A 21,371-nucleotide genomic window follows, 5' to 3' on the forward strand; every position below is an offset into this window, starting at 1 on the left:
CAGAGACTGGAGGGAGGGATGACTCTTCATGAAAGAACACAGTGGGCATATTATTCAGGGCTCTCTAGAGGAACAGAATATAGAGAATGAATATATATACAAATAATATATATTATATTTTATAAGTATTCTATCTATCTATCTATCTATCTATCTATCTATCTATCTATCTATCTATCTAGGGGATTTATTAGAATGTCTTACAGGTTGTGATAACAGTTGAGTTATCCACTAGAGAGGACCACTCACACACAAGTTCAAGCCACTAGCAAGTCTTTATTAGCTGGCTTGTGACTACACTGGGTGTTGGGGACCAAAGTGCAGTTCCAAGCCTTTCTCAGGGTGAGCTTTTAAGCACAAAAACCACATCCTGGGTCCAACAATTGCTGTCTACCAATGGAAGGTCCAAGAATTCAGCAGTCATTCAGTTCACAAGGCTGAATGTCTCAGCTGGTCTTCAGTCTAAGCTAGAATCCTGAAGAAGTAGACTCTAATGCCAATGAAGGAGTGGACTGGCCAGTGAGAGCAAGAAAAACTAGGCAAAGGGAAAAACTTCCTTCTTCCATGTCCTTTATAGAGTCTTTCACCAGAAGGTATGGCCCGGATTAAAGGTGGATCTTCCCACCTCACAAGATTTATTAAGAGAATTTCACTCACAGGTATACCCAGCCATCTGGGTTTTAGTTAATTTAAGCTGGCACCAAGAATAGCTGTCACAGTGGAACTTATGTACATGAAAAAGCCACACTGAATAAACTATGCTTCAAGTGACAAATTTGTTACCAAAATGCCTAGTAAAAATCTATCCTGAATAAAAAAAAATTCAGTTTCTAGAAAATTCCAGCTAGGATGCTTGCAGAAGTTTTCTAGCTTGATAGGACAAATCCCAAAGTCCCTTCTACACTTTCTTCCTGCCTGCTTTGCAGCCCATTTAAACATGCATGGGCTCTTTTTTTTTTTTTTTTTAAAGGTTTCTCTATTTTTATTTTATGTATATGAGGGCTTGCTTGCATGTGCATATATGCATCTCATGCATGCCTGGTGTCTCAGGAAGCAGAAGAGGGTGTCAGATCTCCTAGGACTCAAGTGAGGGACAAGGGTGAGCCACTATGTGGGTGCTGGGAACTGAATCTGGGTCTTATGGAGAAGCAGCCACATAAGAAGCTCATAACTGCTGAGCAATCACTCCAGTCCAGGCTATGTCTTTAAATGCAGATTGGTGTGTGGTTTGGCCAAGCCATGATCTAATGATATGGGTCTCCATTGGTGTGCAAGTTGCCATTGCCTTTGCATAATTCTTCTCATTCCCATGGGAATATTAAGAAAAAATGCTCAGGGCAGAAATGAGCTAAGTGTCTCCTTTTGACTGGGCTATAGTTCTAAAACTCCTTGCAAAATATCTATGGCATTTCATAAAACCCAGGTCTCATGATGGAAAGCTGGACCTAAAGGTGCTAACATCAGTACCTGGCTTAGAATAGCCTTTTGTAGAGCCCACCTATCTATCTAATACAAGGAAAAAGAGCCAGAAGGTTCAGAGTTGCAGAGTCACAGCCTATGGCTGGGCAGCCAGTAGGAAGACCTGTTCACATTTGCCTCCTTCTTCCTAGCTATGACCCATGTCTTCTGTAAACTTCACTGTTCTTCCAGCTTAGGACAGTTTCTGGGCTGAAGCCAAGTAAGACAGCATGTGTGAAGCCCTTGTTAGGAACATAAGCTTGTTAAGAAGGCTTTGCGGTTCCATACGTGGCTTTGGAGGATGGTGCCTTACGTGGGTCATGCAGGGACACTGTGCAGGAACTCCCTGAACTCATTCTGTGCTCTTTTGTTGTCCTGATGGTCTGAATGGTTTTAAACAGACACTCCATGTTTTCATCCTGTATCTGGGTTCCCCAAATTATGCAGTTGGTCCTGACGGTGAGCCCATGGTGGGATTTATACAGATATTTTGTTGGGGGTTTCCTGGCACCTGTGCAGGGGCAGTATCTAGCCTCACACATTCTTGCACCAGAAGCTTCCATCTGAAAGGCAGAGGCAGATGGGTAGGAAGCCAACAACACAAAAAGCTCGGCCTTTCCCTTGCTTGTCCTCACCCAAGGCTTTGGGAAAAACTGTAGATGTTAATATTTGTGTAAAATTGCCTGACCTTTGTCTCTGCCTCTAGATTACACCTCAGATGATCAGACGCACTGTTAGGAAATTTATGGGGTGTTTGTGGCTGTTGTGATAACTGTAGGAGCCCTTGCAGGCCTTTGGTGGGCATGGCTCAGAGATGCTTGAGTTCTACAATGCACTGGGCACACCCATACAGTAGAGATAATTTCTGTACCACATATGACATTCAGATGATTCATGTATGCATTCTTTTGTGTGTATGTACATGCACATTTGGGTATGCTCATGTGTACATATGTATAGAGATCAGAGGTCAACCTAAGGTGTTGTTCCTCAGGAGTCAACCATCTTATTTTGTGACTTGAAGCTTGCCAAAGAGGTTAGGCTGATTATGAGCCCCAGGGAGCGCCCTGTATCCCTACACCCCCAGTGCCGAGACCATAAGCACACACCTCCATACCCAACTTTTTTCTTTTTTTCATGGATTTGGGGGCTTGGATTTAGGTTCTCATCCTTTTATGGCAAGCATTTCATCCACTGAGCCATCATCCTGGTCCCCAATGTACAAATTCTTGAGAGTGAAACTGAGTTTCTCTTCACAGGTGTCCAAAAACTGACATCATCCCCCCACAAAGGTATGTGCTACTTTGGCTTTATGATACACAGAGCCGTTCATGATTATAAAGTGCAGTGAAATTTGAAATACTATCACAGCCTGTGCATCTGGAGCTTATTTAAGAACTCTTCATCATTTTAAATTCTGTCACTAGAAGTGACTGCTTGTGGCTTTGCACCCCTGATAGAGCACACCCATGTGAGCCTGCCCAGGCTGAAGCAACTAAGGTAGCTTCTGCACAAGGTGGAGTGTCACCCACTTAGCACTTATTCCAAAGCATTAAGGTGGAGACTCTCCCTGTAAGTAGATGTCAACTGCTGCCATCTTGTGATCCACTGTTGTACAGGGCTTGGGAAACTATGGCTTGTGGGCCAGATTTATTCACCTGTGGCATGTTTTTGTAGAGTCCTTGAGCTAAGAATGGTTCTTTTGCTTTTTTGGTTCTTATACTTTAAAGGTTGTTTTTTAAAAAAGAATATTTAACAGTAATCTCATGTGACTCACGGGTCCTAAACCAAATTTCTCTGGTTCTTTACAGAAAAGGCCACTAGTTGCTGGTCTACGATGGCAAATCTCAAGTATGTTTCCAGCAACCTGCAAAGTTTATTATCCCCTATGGTCTTTGTTTTTCCTCCTCTCTGGTGCAGCATGGGCGATGTATGGATTTTGGCAATTTGTCTATGGTTGGAGATCTACCATTTTCTTTTAGAAAGTGAAAGAGGGTATCCGATATTTGTTATCTCGGGATGCTGTGTTCAAAGCCACTGTTGGGAGAAAGAGCCATGTCTGTCTGAGGACTTCTGGAGCTCTGACATCTTCTGTAGTGTTTGGGGTATCCCTTCCCTCAGTCCTGCTGGCTCAAGGCTACCTATAACAGACCATACTTTCCCTCTTTCCCTTCCTCTTGCCTCACTTCGAGACCCTCAGAGGCTGGGCCAACAGTGGAGGACTAGAGCTAGCCAATGGGTAGCTGAATGAGCTAACTCCTCTGCCCCCACTGTAGTTAATGGCTTCCTCTGCTCTGGACCACACTGGGCTCGGATCCCAGCCTGCTCTCAGCCCAGAGCCCTCTCCTGCCCTTCTAGTCTCATTCTGATGCTCTTTCATCATGTTGTCCTTTCATTGCCTGGTTTCCTGGGGGTTCCACATTCAGCATTCTTTTGGATGTGACATATACTCTCCTATGGTTTTTGTTCTTCTGCCTCCCCTTGGCTTTGCCTTCCCTTCCTCAATCTTCCTGCCTTCCAGCTGCCTCTTTGACTTGGCCCTGAACTGCTGAGAGCAGGTGTGTGTGTGTGTGTGGTGTATGTGTATAGAAAGTTTACATGTTCGTGTAGGTGCATGTATATACTTGTGATCATGTGTGTAGGGGCCAGAGATGGATGTCTGTGATGTCTGGTGTCTCTGGTGTCTTCCTTGATTACTCTCCATCTTTTTTTTTTTTTTAAGACAGGATTTCTCAGCAAACTTGAAGCTCATTCACTGGGCAAGAAAGTTGGTTGGGATCCAGTGCTACCATTATAGACATGTATCACCATGCCCAGATTTTTATGTGAGTGTTGGGGATCTGAGCTCAGGTTCCCATTCTTGGGTGACTGTAGTTGGAGTCCTTCTCTCCAGCCCCTGCCAAGCCCTGTGGTCCCGCAGCCCACCTATAAAATAAATACATAGACGCTTATATTATTTAAACTGCTTGGCCATTAGCTCAGGCTTACCATTGTCTAGCTCTTACTCTTATATTCAGCCCATTTCTAATAATCTATACTTTGCCACATGGCTCGTGGCTTACCTGCACCTTACATCTCGCTTGTCATGGGGGCTGCTGGCAGCTTTCTCCACCTCCATCTTCCACTTCTCAGAATTCTCTTCTCTGCTTGTCCCACATGTACTTCCTGCCTGGCTACTGGCCAATCAGTGTTTTATTTTAACCAATCAGAGCAACACATTTGACATACTTGAACATCCCACAGCGGGAGACAGGCACCTCTCCAGCCCCTACTTTTGAGTTTTTATAGTAAATTTCTCACTTCTGGGCCCCAAGTTCCTGTACTGGAGACTTGATCCTCAGAGAGGCAATGCCGAAGTGGTGAGCTTTGAGAGATGGGGCCTACTGTGAGGTAATTAGATCACTGTGGACACTGCCCTCAGAAGAGGTTGGTGTCGTCTCTGGGAGGGGGAGTTACTTTTCTTTTTTATTTGTTTTATAATTTAATTTAATTTTATATATCAGCCACAGATTCCCCTGTCCTCCCTCCTCCACCCCCCACTCCCCCACCCCCCACGTGTGTGCGTTTGAGGTACGTTGTTATGAAGAGAGTCCACCTCATAGACGTGGCCTCTTCTGCATGACACTATTTCTCTTTCTGAGCCCCTGCCATGTTGTGACAGAATCGAGAGAGCCTTTAGTAGAGGATGGGCAGATGGAGCCGACTGATCCTGCATTTTAAGCCTCCTACACGTGAGCTAAATAAAACTTGTATTTAGAAGTGTTTGTGCACTTTGCTATAGCAACAGAAAACAAACTAATCCTATGCCAAGCTTGTCACTTCTGCAAAGAAAAAAATTCAAGAACAAAACAGTGTTCTTCTGTCTGGGAGCCTGAAATACTCTTGATCCAGCATCGAGTTGGTGTCAGGAGAGCATCTCTGCTGCTTTATCTGCGCTTGGCCTTTTGACAGCAACTGATTGAAACCCAAGAGTCTTTCAGGAATGGATTTCCTGTGCTTCTGTAACTTCCGCCTTGGCTGGTTGCAGTTGCTCACACCAAGTCCAGAATCTCCCTGTCTGTCTTCTGCCTCCAAGTAGCACATAGCCTTTCTTCTCAGGCTCATTCTCCTCCCTGGTGGCCACACTGGCTGTGGGTGGAGCAAGTGGCTTTCTCCCTACTCTTTGCTTCTCTCCTATGAAGACAGGAAGCCTTTGTTTCTCCTCAAGACAACATTAGGCATGTGTGATCAAGCTGCCTCCTCTTTTTGTCAGGGTCTGTCTTCAGGATGCTATTTTGGACCCATCATAGTATAAGCTTTCTGAGGCAGGATTTGCCCCCATGTGGCTGATACTTACAGTTTTGTGGGTGATAGTAGGGAGTATGATTATGACTTTGAGTCATATTTCCTTCTCCAGTAATGAGGCTGACTCTGTCCATCTTTATCACACACACACACACACACACACACACACACACACACACACACACACATATATATATATATATATATATATATATATATATATATATAGAGAGAGAGAGAGAGAGAGAGAGAGAGAGAGAGAGAGAGAGAGAGAGAGAGAGAGAGGAGTGGAGAGAGAGCAGGTCTAATGTTGACTACCAAACCCATCTACAGCCTCAATTTATTTTCATCTGACCAGCTCAGCAATCTCAAAGATTGGGTCCTTCCTCTGCCTTGTGCTAACAGAAGCCTCCACCTGATTCTCAGCATGCATGCCAGAGCCACATGACTCTCCTTAAGCCAGCATCTTGATACACCAAAGGGTCACCCTGTGAGAATACGCTGATTGTAAGGAGGGGGAGGGCTGGCTCTTAAGGTGGTGGTTCACTGTCTGTGATGGACACACGTGTTCTCCAAGGAGCTTTAGAAAAATGCAGATCCTGATTCTGAGGGCTGTGATTGGTTCTGAGAGTATGTCCACTAAGCTCCTAGTACTGCTGATGCTCTGGCTTGTGGGCAAGGATCTAAAAGTCTAGTCTTACATTTCAGTGCAGTTACCTCAAGGCAGAGAGATGCTGGGAGGCACATGGCTTCCTTTCTCTTGGCCCATATATGTTTAACCTGTTCTACTCAACAAACACATAAGTCCTAAATTTTCTACCACACTTTTCCTAACAAGCACAGTGGTGTCCTGAATTAAACTTTTTACCATTTACTTGTTTGAACCACACCAAAGTTTCTGTGCTGGTAGGACACACAGGCATGAAAAAAAAATCATTGAGATTCAGTTTATCCATGAAGAGCTAAAGAATGAAACCTCATTTCCCTCATTGGGGCCCATAGTATGAAGAGCCATTTCACAGGTGGACCACAGTTTAACGGGCCCCACTGCTTGGCTTACCCAGATAACTCGCTCCATTGGAGAAAATTAGTTCTGCATTCCAAACTCATCATCTATAAAAACAATCGATGGGAACAAACCCTCCTGGCTGAGCAAGTTTTCACTGCTTGGGAATGACCAAGAATTCTATTGGTCATCGAAGCTGGGGTTATAATGGCAGTCTCTCTGAAGTGGATAGGATTCTTTCAGCCACTTAGCGGTGGGCAAAAAACTACCCTGAGTGGCTCACAGTTGCTACCACTTCCTTCTTGAGTGTACCACCTGGGCAGGACTCGGAGGGGCAGGACTCATCTCTTCTTTGTGGCAGATTTTGGGATAGAGAGAAGGCTGGAATCATCAGAAGCCTTGCTCTTGGGTGTGTCTGAGCTGGGGAGAATCGAAGAGTTGGGGTGTAGCTGGAGACCTTCTCTCCAGCCCCCACCAAGCCCTGTTAGTCCAATAATCCACTTATAAAATAAACATACAGACGCTTATATTATTTAAACTGCTTGGCCATTACCTCAGGCCTACCATTGTCTAGCTCTTACTCTTATATTTAGCCCATTTCTATTAATCTATACTTTGCCACGTGGTTTGTGGCTTACCAGTACCTTACATCTCTTGTCATGGCAGCGGCGGCTGCCCGGTCTCTCTGCCTCCGCCTTCCATTTCCCCCAATTCTCCTCTCTCTTGTCCCGCCTATACTTCCTGTCTGGCTACTGGCCAATCAGTGTTTTATTTACTAACCAATCAGAGGAATGAATTTGGCATACAGAACATCCCACAGCACTGGGGTGTGGCTGGGGCTTTGGGGCGTCTCTTTCTCCATCTAGTCTCTTTCTATGGTCTGTTAAGGGCTGCCTAAGCATGTATTAAAAGGAAGGGGGCATGGAGGAGAGAAAGGTGGGGGAGGAAGAGGAAAGAGAAGAAGGAGGTGACGGCATGAGGAGAAGAAAGAGAAAGAGGAGAAGGAATAGAAAAAGGAAGGAGGAAGTGACAGAGCAGACATTGTGTTCCAAACTGAAGCCACATTACGCTCTGTGAGGAAGGAATCTTGGAAATCACACAGCGCCATCTCCACTGGATTCTGACTAGCCAACGTGTCTAAGAGGACTTCATTTTTAAAGGGCCAGGAACCTGGATTTTCAGTGTTGAAAAATATTAATATCACATTGTGAGAAGACTCCAACAATTGAATGTGGGGGATGTATAGCCATCCTTGAGAAAATCTGAACAGCCACATATGCGACAGGAGACATCTGAACCTTTAAAAGCTGTACTTTCCTGACTTTTCCAAGGCAGACCTATGGCACACATCATTGTCGTGGTTCCATAGTAACTCTGAGGGCTGCTGCTGAAGGAACAGAGCCCATTCAGCAAAGAACAACGGTCAGTACCCTAGTTTGCCGATTACACGCTAACTGATTTCTTTTTAATTCGCCTTGATGCCTTCAATCCGTATCACGTGAAGAATTTGGGATTTGCTAAGGTCAAAGAAGTGGAGACCACCTCCTTGAAGCAGCCGTCCATCCCGTCTGTTCAGCCGAACTGTGTGACTGTGGAGACTGGCGTGGGGCTAGAACACAGGCTCCTAGCTCCAGGGCATGGCAGCAGATGGGGTGTGGAGTGTAATAAGCTTGAACTCCCCATTGCAGCCTGACCACATAAGGAGAACAATAATAACACTTCAAGAATGAAAACATCAATCAGAGGCTGACAGCACTCTGACATGGATTTTCCCCGTGTTATTCAAGGATCTAGTTAAATGTGATGAAGTTGCTAATAAAAATTCTTTGGTGGTCCTAATGAAACAGCCATGCAGACCCTGCTCTCCCTCCTTGTTAGGCAGGCAGAAAAGCTGCATGGCAGTTTTCTCTGGTCCTAGTCTGAGCAAACAAAATGCTACCAGTTATCTTTTGGCCTGGGAGGTGACATAGTGGTCAACTGCTTTAATGGTAGTTTCCAGCATAGAGATTCTGGTCTTGTCCTTTAAGACAGAGAGCACATTTCTGAAGCAGTTAGGAAGTGATGAAGATGTAGAGCTGCTTGTCCCCCTGGGAATCTGAGAGGTTGCTTTGCTTATTACTTATTTTCTTTCTTTCTTTCTTTCTTTCTTTCTTTCTTTCTTTCTTTCTTTCTTTCTTTCTTTCTTTTATAAATCATTGTCCTTCAAGGCAAATGTGCTCTTATTTCTGGGGTCAGTGGGAGAAAGAGGGGTATGTTTCATGCTGGGGCAGAGCCTGATTGTGGGGTGAGTGATGAGTGGGACTCTTCAGTTGCAATGTGGCACCTCAGGCATTGTCTGCTGAACCCCTCCTGCATTGTCCGCACCCACTGCTCATTGTCTGGATGACATAGCATTGGTTTACACCGGGACTCTGTTTGCTGGGGCACACTGCATGGCAGCCAAGTCATGAAGGCAGGGGCACTGGGCCAAACGAGGAGACTGGAGGCTTGTGAACTTTGTCTTCCTGTATCCCATGTGCCATCTCTTCTGAAGTGTGACTGCTGTCCATGGCAGTCTAGAAGTCAGTCTGGGTCACACCATTCTTAGGACCTAAACACCCTCCAACACCACACCCAGTTTAGTTGAATTTCTCCTTTCCTTTTCTCCTTCTTTCCAGACCCACCTTCCTTTTTCTTTGGTTCTTAGAGCATTGAGGGTTTTATGGATGAAGTCTCCCCTTCCCCCTAATATAAGGTAGTCAGTTTTTAAAGAAACAGTTTTAGGATCCTGGCATGATGCTACAATCTCAGTTACACAGGGATTTGGAAGCTAGCTTAGGCTTTGTGAGAGCATTTCAAAGCAAACAACAACCAAACAAACACAATAAAGACCCAGAAAAAAGAAAGAAAAAAAGAATAATTTTTAATATAGATTGAAGTGCAGGTATTGAAGGAGAAGGGCATTTAGGGCAGGGGCAGTACACACCTAAGACATGGGTGTATGCTTTTAAAGAGAGAGCCACACATTTAAGTGATGATGATCACCAGCCTGCATCTGCTTCCTCCATGTCACTAAATCTGATTCAGCATGCTGATGAAGAAACTGAGGCCTGGGAAGATGGAAATATTTGGACAAATAACTCTGAGGTGGCCTAAACCTCTACTCCTTCCAGTCCAGTCTGAGAGTATGTAACCCCAAGCAGAACCAACCCTCCTCATTAAATAGGGGCTGAGCTTTTTATGTGTGATTTTTTTGTTGTTGTTGTGGTAAGGTATCTAACAAAATTTTCATTTGAACCTTAAAAAAGTATTGTATCCAGTTTGTGCTTATTTTTAGCTTAGTTTTAGATCTCTAGTAATGTCATACAAAATAGTCTCAATTTTATATATCTAAAATTTTCAGTTAAAAAAACACATTGGCATGTGATGTGTTATTGGGTTTCCCTAAAGCACTCCTCCCCTGTCCTCTCCTTCATGTTCCCATCCCCCACTCAGCCTAGGCCCATCCGTCCATCCTCAGTATCCTTCCTTTCATATCATGTGTTCTGTTACACTCCCTGCCGCTCTCCCTGACAGCCCAGCTCTTCCCCCGCTCCAGCCCCTTTCTAGTCTTCCGGCATCTCCCCTCCCCGAGTCTTAGGGAGGTATGCATATATAAAAGTTAAGGTCTGCATAGGAGGGAAAATGTGAGTGTTTATCTCTCTGGGTCTGAGTTACCTTGCTTAATGCAATACTTTGCAGGTCTACTCATTTCTTGGAAATTGCATAATTTCATTTTTCTTTACAGCTGCCTAGAAATTCCATTGCATAAATGCGCCACACCTTCATTATTCATTCCTCTGTTGATGGACCTCTAAGCTATCTCCATTTCCTGGCTGTTGGGGATGAAGAGAGCAGCACTGAACTAGGCTGAGCAAGTGTCTCTGTGGCAGGAAATGGAGTGCTTCAGGCACATGCGGCTGGGTCAGGTGCAGGTACAGCTCTTGGGGATGACTTTTGTCACAGTGCTATCTTATGCCCTCTGGACTAAGCGGCACTTACAACACCCAATGGTGCCTTTCCAAGTGCTGTAGTTATGTGCTCTTCACTTGAGGCCTAGCGGTTATGGTGAGACACCGGCTTGCTGGCTACGATTAAGCAGAAATATGTTTCACATGTGCTTCCTAAAGCATAAGCCCCACACAGAAGAACATGAAGATTCCCTCTTGCTGTCTTTCCCTGCTTCAAACTCTGAGCAATCCTACCTCCCACAGTTCCTAGTCCTGAAAAAAGTCCCCGTGGACTTGTAACTTCACAGTGGATGCTGAAAGCCTGTTGGGGGCACACGTGTTCTGCATGACCTGGGGATTACCTTTCCTTACTGGATTTGACTTCTGCACAAGTAATGTGGAGTGTCATCATGTTGACAAGGAGTCACTGAACAATCAATCTATGTCATTAAGGGTTTGTTACCAACCTCGTTGCACAAGTGTGTTCCAGGGCATCTCTGTAAACCATTGTTCCTCCCCATCTGTTGTGCAAGGCCTTGACTGTATATTGTGGTAGGTCCATCCTGGAGGAAGAAGTTCTCATTGACAATAAAAAGCTCCCATCAGATTTGCTTTGCAAATACAGCCCTCCTCTTGCTCAAGATCCGCAGGCCCCGGGTGTTAAGAGGAGCAGAATGTTGCTTCTGTAGTTCCCTGATCCTGTCTATACAACAGGAAACATTGTTTAGGTAACTGACTTTTTCCTCACCAGACTGAGTGTTCAGAGGTTGGGGGCCACTCTCTTCATCACGATATTACCATCACCACCAAGCAGGATTGCCCTCACCACCATTTATCCCTGGTTGAGACGGAGTGACTTGCATTTCACTTCCCCTTTCCTTCGTCAGAAACAAAGCTTGGTAGATTCAAGGTCTGAGCATACAGTTACTTCCTAGTAACTCGTTTGCTTAGCCAAAGAAGGTGAGGACAAGGAACGCTCACATTGTTAGCATGCGCCCAACAGTGTATCTTTTGAAGTAGATGAAATCATGACATCACTAGGTCTGTGTATCTGCAGCTCCCAAAATTCTTCCAGGATTCCTTTGGAAATTGCCTTGAAAATAAACCAGCTCAGAACTTAGGAGGGTCAATTAAGTCCGAACATATGTGTGATGGGGAGGGTTTTAAAATACACGGTCTCTGACTTACTTAGTTCAACTTGGGCTGACTTTAGGCTGGTGTGAAAACCATACATATTCAATAGATTTCAAATTCTGAGTTTGGATCTTTTCCTGGGATTGAGATATATGCTCTGATGTGTGCTCATGATGTGGGGCAGTGACAGCAGAGAGTGACAGCCACCAGTCACCCACTCCATCATGATGGGACTTCCCAAGTGCTCCGCCGATCTTGTTGCTAAGCTGCCATGCTCAGTAGGGCAGTTTTAGTAAATGCATTTTCAACTCAGGCTATTTTCAACCTGTGATAGGCTTTCCAGAATGTAATTCCATTGTCAGTCAAGAAGCACTCTATGAGAGGAGTTCTCAAACAGGCCACAGTATTCCTTGTTGCTTAGCTGTTATGTTCAAGAGAGTAGGTATATCACATACATTTTCAGTTTAGGCCATTTTCAAGTTACAATGGATTTTCAAGAATATGGCCCCATTGTGGTCAAGAGGTGTTGAGGCCTTGTTCTCATAGAACAATGTTCAGCAGGTTTGAAGGGAGGTGCAGGAATCCATTTAGTTAACAGCCCCAAGTGTCCACATGCGCGTGGTTCTCAAGGCAGGTGGTCCTCAGTGCAGTTTGGTTCTTAGCACATTAGCAAAAGGCTCATTGACTTCTAGGGTCGTTTGGTGGCCCTGAGATTTGTCAAGAAGTATTCACAGGTTGCATGACTGAAAATGTCCAGTAAAAAGGGTCTTAGAACCACCTGGGCAAAATTGCATGTGTTTCAACTGGCAATAGAACGGACTTCTAGTTACCTGCTGCTGCTGCCTAACACATGACCCAAGTTGTAGCCTAAAACAAACCATTGGATTTCGTGAGCCAGGGGTTTAGGAAACACTTGTGGCGCAGTTTGAATCTGGTCTGAAACCCAGTAGTTGGGCCTGCAGGTCTGGATGACTGATTTCCAAAATGGCTGTCTCATAGAAAAGACACACCTATGCTCTTATGCATCTCTCCTTCCCACATGTTTTTCTTTTAATCTTCATGCTTAAAATCTACACAAAAAGTCTTTTTTAATCTCCCTTCCCCCAAACATGGCCTTTTCCCAATTATGCTCAGGGCTACAGTGCTCATTGTCATCTGTCTATCTGTCTGACTGACTCCTAACTTCCTGCCTGTCTGCCCGCCTGTCTGCCTGTTGAATCTCTTCCAAGATGGCTCTTCATGTAGTTAGTTCATCTCCTTCAAGTATAATGGTTTCTTTTTAGAGGGAGGCTGACATTCAAGAAGCAGGAAATGGAAGCTGCCAGGCCGGTTAAGAGCTCTGTGCATAACTGCCTGGTGTCACTCCTTCTTACCGCACCAGTCAAAGCAGTCATGTGACCTGCTGAGATCAAGGGTGTGCACAATAGGTGCTGTCGTCTGATGGGCTATTGCAGGGTCTCATTTCAGAAGGATCCTGTGGGATGAGGGAGTTGCCAAAGCTGGCACTGAAAAATGCTCTCTTTCCTCCAGAACTCCCCTCTCCCCCAAGGATTAGGCAAAAAGGAAATTCCCCAGAACATGTCTGCCCAGGAGGAGGGTCGTGTAATATGCACAGGGATGATGGAAGGAAGTGTTCATTGGTAACAAAATGTGAGTGGTGGACCGTTACTGCCTTCCCATAGTGACAGAATGTTTATTTTATTTCTTTGCATAGTCTCTTGGCATTTTTGAGAAACTAATATGGCATGCGTGTTTTTACATTTACCCCTTTGTGACCTCGGCACCGACCCCAATGGGTGAATCGCAGCCACCAGACAGTACTCCTGGTCACGAGTCGGTTTTGCATTTATACATACAGTCCAACTTTCCTTGAGTTTTAAAAATTCATATGCTCCCATCTTAGCTCTTCAGTGGTATTTCCTCTCTCCAATTATACTTAAAAATCCAATTTCTTTGCCTCATCAGATGCGGTGTTTCCATGCTGATTTCCGCCTGCTCACCTTTTGCAATCGATGTTATCATGTCACTGACACTAACTAGGGCTTTTATTACGCTTTGGCAACGAGGAATTGTGGGCTCTTTGCATTTTTAAGTGTCTCACCCACATGGAAGCTGTGCAGACATTTCACCAAAATGCCTTGAACTTGATCCGAATATAGCTAGCTCCTCTAAACATTTGTGGCATTGCTTTCTGCTGAACAACAATTTCATCCTCAGAACCAGCCCTGTTGATCTGCGTGTTTTAAATGTCATCTGCTCACATTTATAAATGTGGAATGAGCATATGTAAATCGAATTTCTTGGGTCTCAGACACTTATGATGTACCTAATGACTAAATTTAAAAAAAAAAAAAAAAAAGCAGAAGAGATTAAGAAGAAAAAAGAAATCCGAGGCATACACAATTTCCAGGCAGTCAGGGTTTGTTTAAAGCCGCTTTATTCGACAGGAACGGTTAATAAAAGAAACATTTCCCCAAAGAATTGCTGTGGCCTTTAATTAAACTCCTTTCCCATAGGTTTGTAATATAGCATTGAACAATGTTGGGTCAGTTTCTCTGCCTGGGTTTCTTAGTCACATGCTGGACTTTATTGGATCCTGGGTCCTAAGGGAACATTAGGAGTGGAGAGAGGCAGACTGCATCAAATGAAAAGTTAATTGTGTTTAAGCTGTGTTGGAAGCCAGCCTCCACTTTGCTTTGCTGAGAGCCAAGCTAAACATGCAGGTGCCCAGCTGTCAGGCTGAAGGTTTACCTGGCTCAAAGGAAGCAGCGCAGCCGAGGGCCCGGTGACCCTGGGAAAGGCCAGCTCACGGCCTCACCTCTTGGCTACCTTGGGCTCCAGGGTAATGGACAATGAGGCGATTCATCCTGCCCATGGGTCTGGAAGTTTGGGTTTTCTTCAACAAAGGCGCACTGCTGCACAGCAGCGGTTTATCAAGACTCAGAACTGTCTTGTGGGAGGCCCGTGATAAATGGTGCAAGGGTCTGGGAGTTAGGCACTGTCGCGGGCACTAAAGAAGCATTTCATCTGATTTTCTTCCCACTTAAAAAAAAAAAAAAAAATTAGCGTGTGCGTGTGACTCACCATGGCACATGTATGGAAGTGAGAGGACAGATGTTTGGGGTCAGTTTTCCTCTTTCTCCTTGTTTTGAGGCATGATCTTGCCTGTTGCCTGTTGTTTATGCCACCGGGCTTTGTATTCCAGGCCAGCTGGTCTGTGAACTTCCAACCGGTTCTCCAGTCTCTGTCTCCCAGTCTCCCATCTCACCGTAGGAATTCTGGGATTACAGATATGTGCCACTGGATCTGGCTTTTTATGTGCGTTCTGGGAATCAAACTCAAGTATTTAGGCTTCCAGAGCAAGCTCTTCTGCCCACGGAGCCATCTCTCTGGCCCTCCGCCCCCTGAGCTGAGAATCATTGTTCAGCACAGATAGACGCACTGTCGAGTTTAGCGTATTGGATAGGAAAAGGCTGTTATTTCTATGAGGCTGGAGGGGTGGCTCAGCCAGTAAAGGGCTTGCCACACAAGCATGAAGGCCTGAGTTTGTATCACCGGCACTCACATAAAAAGCTGGGTATGGTGACACATGCCTGTCATGTCAGCACTGGGAGATGGAGACGGCTTGGTGCTGGCCAGCCAGTCTGATTGCATCAGTGAGTCCCAGGTTCAGAAAAAGATACCCAACATTGACCCCTTTAAATGCATGCATGCTTGTACACCTAACCTACATCCATGTACACACGCGCGCGCACACACACACACACACACACACACACACACACACACACACACACACAAGAAAGTAGATAATTTCTCAAGGATATTTGGCTCTTAGGTGTCTCAGATGCCCTTGCCCATCTCTGGACTCGTGTCTTTGGGAGGAGGACTCAGATTTTCATTCAGTTCTTCACCTGGAAGGTGCTGCCACATCTGTTTTCTTTATGGTTATTTATCCAGCAGTTCATATGTTTGTTTGCACTACCAAAAAAAAAAAAAGTTAAAATACAAAACTGCTAATAGTGGACCATTCTTCAGCCTGTAAAAATGGCAATTTTATGAGGTTCATTATAATACCTTTTGCACAAAGACATAAAACAAGAGAGAGACTATTATTAAGTATCTCAGGAGTCACAAGACATATCGCCCAGAGAAGCATCTGGTGACCTAGGTATTGGTGGTAACCATAGCAGCCATTCTGCTCAATAATGGTCTTCATCCTCTTATGCATTGGGAGTCAGCACATTGTGGTGGATTGCTTGGTGTCTGTCACCTGAGCCTTGCACCCATCCTCTGGTCTCCCATTATACAAAAGCAGCTTGGTCTTGGGCCCACATTTTCCATCTGATAAGGTACATACCTCACAGATTGCTGAACAGGACATAGGGGCCAAATTCTGTTCTTCTACACTTTATCTCCCTTATATCTCCTGTCACCCCCTCTTGGGATCTGACAATGGACTCACTCTGAATTTCTTTTTACTTCTGTGACTGCATTAGGCTTCCTTGTGCTGGCCAGTCTGCATACGCTCATTCCCTTCCAGAAGAATATTCTTTTCCTGTGACTTTGCTCTTATTTACATTTGAGATGTTGGCTCATTTATTTAAAATTTTAATTGTGTGTATTGTCTGTCTGTGTGTGGGTATTTGTACAAGGGTGCAAGTGCCCATAGAGGTCAGAGAATGTGACAGGTCCCCTGAAGCTGGAGTTGTAGGGTGGTGGGTGGTGGGTATTGTGAGCTTCTGAATGGAGTCTTAGGAACTGAACTTGGGTCCTTTGCAAGATCAGTATGTTCTCTTATCTACTGACCTATTTGCCTAGCCCCTACTAAAAAAATTGATCTTGTGTGTGTGTGTGTGTGTGTGTGTGTGTGTGTGTGTGTGTGTTGTACCTGTACATGTTTGAGACTGAGTGTAGAGGTAAGAGGTCAATTTCCAGTGCATTCCTTAGACACTGACTTCCTTGTTTTTTGAGACAGGGTCTCTAACAGGGACCTGGGTTGGACAATTAGGTGGGCAGGTTGGCCTGTGAGTCCCAGAGTTTCTGGCTGTCTCTTCCTCCCCAGTGCTAGATTATAAGTGTGAGCCGCTATGCCTGTCTATTTAACGTGCTCTCTAGAGATTGAATTTAGGCCCTTGACTAGACCATTTTCCCAGCACTTGGCTCACTTCTTGATATACTTAGCTGCCCATGGCATTTCTGACTAGGTTACGGCTGCTGAATCCTGGCACTTTCCTAGAACTCTGAAACTTCCCTTCAGAATAGCACCAGTCACAGGTGTGACTTTGAGAAGCTGCGAGGTGGCTGGGTCTGCCTGTCACCTCATGTCACTGTGTGCATGCTCCTTATTCATAGGAAATGGCACACTGCTCCCCCTGGCCCCCTGGTTCTCGACTGAGTGAAATTGAAACTTTAAATGGTGAACCGTTTACGTAAGAAGTATGTGCATGTGTTTGTCTGAGAATAACTGATGAACCCATTAGCAACCCATCAACCTTGAAGAACATTTCAGGTAATTTGGACAAAGCTTAAGAGTAGAGTCATGCTGATGTCTATGCTCAGACACTGCTCTGAGCCTCTGCAAAGACCACATGCTGAGCTTCTAACTCCACTACTTCAGAATATGAATGGATTTTCAGGTTAGTGATGCTCAATGGAGATCTTTAGGGCCCTAACCTGATATAAGGAGAATATCGGACCACGAGGCTCGCAGGCTGGGAAGACAGTTGAGAGCCAACTCTTTTAAGTTAACAGCTTAAGGGAAGGCTCCAAAACACACTTTCCCACAACCCTTGGAAGTAACTAACCTGTCGACATCTTGACTTTGATGACAGTGAGATGGTAAGTTTCTGTTATTTGAGCCACCCAGATGTGTACATTGTCACAGCAACCTTAATAAGTGAGTATCCCTAATTAGCCAGCCTGGTATACAATGATGTATTAAACAATCCAGAAAGCTCAGTGATGTATACCATAACATATTTTCTTGCTCATGACCTGAGGGTTGGGGTAGTTCATCTAAGCTCTCCAGGTGTTTCTAACCCTTGGCCTATGGGCCATATGCAGCATAGGGCAGCTATGAATGAGACCCAACACAAAATCATAAACTTACTTAAAACAAGAGGTTTTGGGTGATTTTAAAAATAACTCTATTTTGAGTGGCTCCCAAATGTGATGTCATATCACTATGTCAAAAGTAGATACCTGCTAGGCTAACTAGATTCTGTACTAGAAGATCACCTCCAGAGCCTGGCAGCTAGGGCACAGGACAGAAAAAGAGGCCAAAGAAAACTATTGAAAGCCATTGGAGGCTATTGGAAGGAAACTCTGTTTACTGGCATTCAATTGGCCAAAGAAGTCACCTGACCAGGCCTGCTGCAAATGAGCAGAAACACTTACTATACAACCTAGCAAAGCTTTGATTAAAAAAAAATCGATGTGGTAACAAGAGGGCGTGACAGTGACCCAACCACAAACCTTCATGCCTGGAGTTGTCCTTGGTCAATGAGACTTGGGGGCAGAGAGATGACTCAGGTGGTAAAGGTGCTAAGCCTTATGGCCTGGGTTTAATTTCTGGAATTCACATTCATGTAGTGGTGCAAGTGTGCATACATATGCACACATGTAATTAAAAAATAAAGAACCCGGCACCCAAAGCTCTCAGTGGAATGCCTGGCATCTAGTCAGTATTTGACAAATGCCCATTGGTAATATAATATTTTTGTTATTTTTATTCTTGAAAAACTCTAGTGTTCATCTTCTACTGCAAGTGGGAATAAACATTTTCCCTGTACATAAGCAGAATTAGCTGAGTGAGTTGCATTACTATTTGGCTAAACGTCTCTGTGGACCACATTCTTGCAGCTGTGATTAATTCTTTTAAATTCTTATAAATTGCATGTCTACTTCATTGGGTTGGAACAGAGATATGATTTCAAGCTTATGTTCTCATTAGGATATCCAGGCCACAATTAAATGTCTTCCCCCCTCCCTTCTTGAAAAAAGAAATCAAAGATTCTTAAAATGGATCGCCATGAAAGGACACATAAATATGCTCTAGTCGATAGCTGAATTCTCTGAAGCACCATTGAGACAAAGTGTTAACTGTTCTGATTAAATTTGTGATTGGTTAAGCTAGAAATCCATACGGTCGCGTGTCTCACAATCTTTAATAAATGGCACATGGAGTCTCTTAATTGTACCCATTTATCACTTCCTTCTGTTTCTAGATGCATAAAGTTATCAAAATCTGGAAAGTCAAACATTTTCATTTCTGCTGGCTTTGTTGGTCTTTGTTCTTTGCCTCTTTTGTACAGAACCTGGTTTTGAGTTAAATATTTCTGGCAAAGCCTTCATGACTAGTTTACAACTAGACTGTAGCAGGAAATATCCTTGCCAAGAAGGGGATTGGAACCAGTATTTTACACCAGATCTTATTTTTTTTCAAAAGAAGGATCATTATTACCTATTATTTTGTACATCAGAAATACATTTTTCCAAATATAAATATCATAGCCACTGTATTTGTATGTTCTTTTAAAAAATTTTGACACTGGGCATTTATTATTGCTTCTGATGCTTATAATGTCTAACAGTAGTTATGACCTGAGAAACGAGAAGTGGACTCTTAACATGCCCATTGCCTTGGCTATTAGAAGTCTGTGGAAGAGAGTTTGAAGTGTAAAGCCTGCCTTGGAGCTTCTTGCTCCAAGTTGAAGGAAGCACACTTATAGGAAGCAGGGTATAGAATTACTGGAAGATTCCTAATTAACTGAGGCATAAATATCCTGATGGTGAGAAGATCTATGCTGACTTGTTTGGTGCAGCTAGAGATAACTGAAGGCAAGTGTGTCTGTCTGGGAAACAGACATCTTCAAGGGAGGCTTGCAAGCTGAAAATTCCCAGGCACCCAGGTGGACTTCACCTCCCCACTACCTCATACCCCCAGGAATCCCTTTCACATGATATTAGAATCACAAGCGGCCTTCCCAGCTTGTAAACCAGTCAGTGGCATCAGCTTCCTTAGAGGTTGTTATTCTAGATGTCTGGAGGTGAAAGAACACATTCATTGTGTGCAGGGATATGTCATGTTTCTTCTTGGACTGCATTGCTACAAATAGGCTTCATAATAGCTTGCTTCATAACGTAAGATTTAATGAATGTTTACTGTATTTTAGACACCGAGTGTCTTACATATACAAGTTCATGTTCTTGGCTTTTATTTTTTGAGACAGGCTTTCACATAGATGAAGCTGTCCCCAGAGTCTCCATGTAGCTAAGGTTGACCTTGAACTCCTGCTCAGAAAGTCTTTTTAGATCAGCGATTGTATCCCCTTTTCCTAAAGATTGAATGGAGGCCTCAGATGGGTGGGTAGCCTGCCATGGATTGAGCTGGAGGCCAAACCCTGGCAGCTCAGCCATAGAGCCTGTCCTCATAGAGTGACATCACTGCACTGTTAAAGTCTCTAGGTTATCTTTCCTTTGACCCTCCTTCCTCCTCTCCTGAGTTTTTAATGCCGGCGCCTCTACAGCGTGCTCTGTCCTAAGCGCTGAGAAGTAAGTGTGTTTCAGATAGGTGGGATGCTTGTCTTCATGGAGTTGTTAGTCTCCTAGAGGAAATGATAAACAAACCAATAAGTAAACGAGTGTAGAAAGCAGATAGATAAGTGAGCAAATGAAATAAGTGTGCTATTCAATTCCAGTTGCAAAATGCTGGGTAAGTCTCACTCAGCAAGGGGCTGCAGAGCAGGAGGGGACCAAGGATGTTAGGAAGGTTTCCTTTGTAAATTTTATTCTCTCTGTCTATCTGTCTATCTGTCTCTCTCTGTCTCTCTGTCTTTCTCTCTCTCTGCATATGCATGTTCACATGTGTGTGAGTATAGGTGCGCACATGCCATGACACACTTAGAGAGGTTAGAAGATAACCTTGAGCGTCTGTCCTCATCTCCCATATGGCTTGAGACAGGTTTTCTTGTTTACCACTTAGCATACCAGGCTGGCCTGTGAGCTTAGCTCCAGGAATTCACCTGTCTCTACCTCCTATCTCAGTGTTAGAGCACACACTGTGTGTCCAGTTTTATGTGGGTTCTGGCAATCTTAACTCAGATCTTCATGTGTCTCAGGGTTTTTATTGCTATGAGAAAACACCACGACCAAAAGCAACTTATGTGGGAAAGAGTTTATTTTGAGAGTGTACGGTTCTGCATCACAGTCCATCATTGAAGGAAGTCAGGGTAGGAACTCAAACAGGGCAGGAACCTGGGGGTAGGAGCTGATGCAGAACCCATGGAGGAGTGCAGCTTCCTGGCTTGCTCTCCATGGCTTGCTCAGCCTGCTTTCTTGTAGAACCCAGGACCACCCAGGAGTGGCCCTGCTTATAGTAAGCGGGGACCCTCCCACATCCATCAAGAAAAGACATCGTAGGTTTGCCTACAGGCCAATCTGAGGGGGTCATCTTCTCAATTGAGAGTCTGTCTTCCCCAACAACGTTAGATTGTGTCAAGGTGACCTAAAACTAACTG

Source organism: Onychomys torridus, chromosome 3, assembly GCF_903995425.1.
Source record: "Onychomys torridus chromosome 3, mOncTor1.1, whole genome shotgun sequence".
In the NCBI taxonomy this organism is placed as follows: domain Eukaryota; kingdom Metazoa; phylum Chordata; class Mammalia; order Rodentia; family Cricetidae; genus Onychomys; species Onychomys torridus.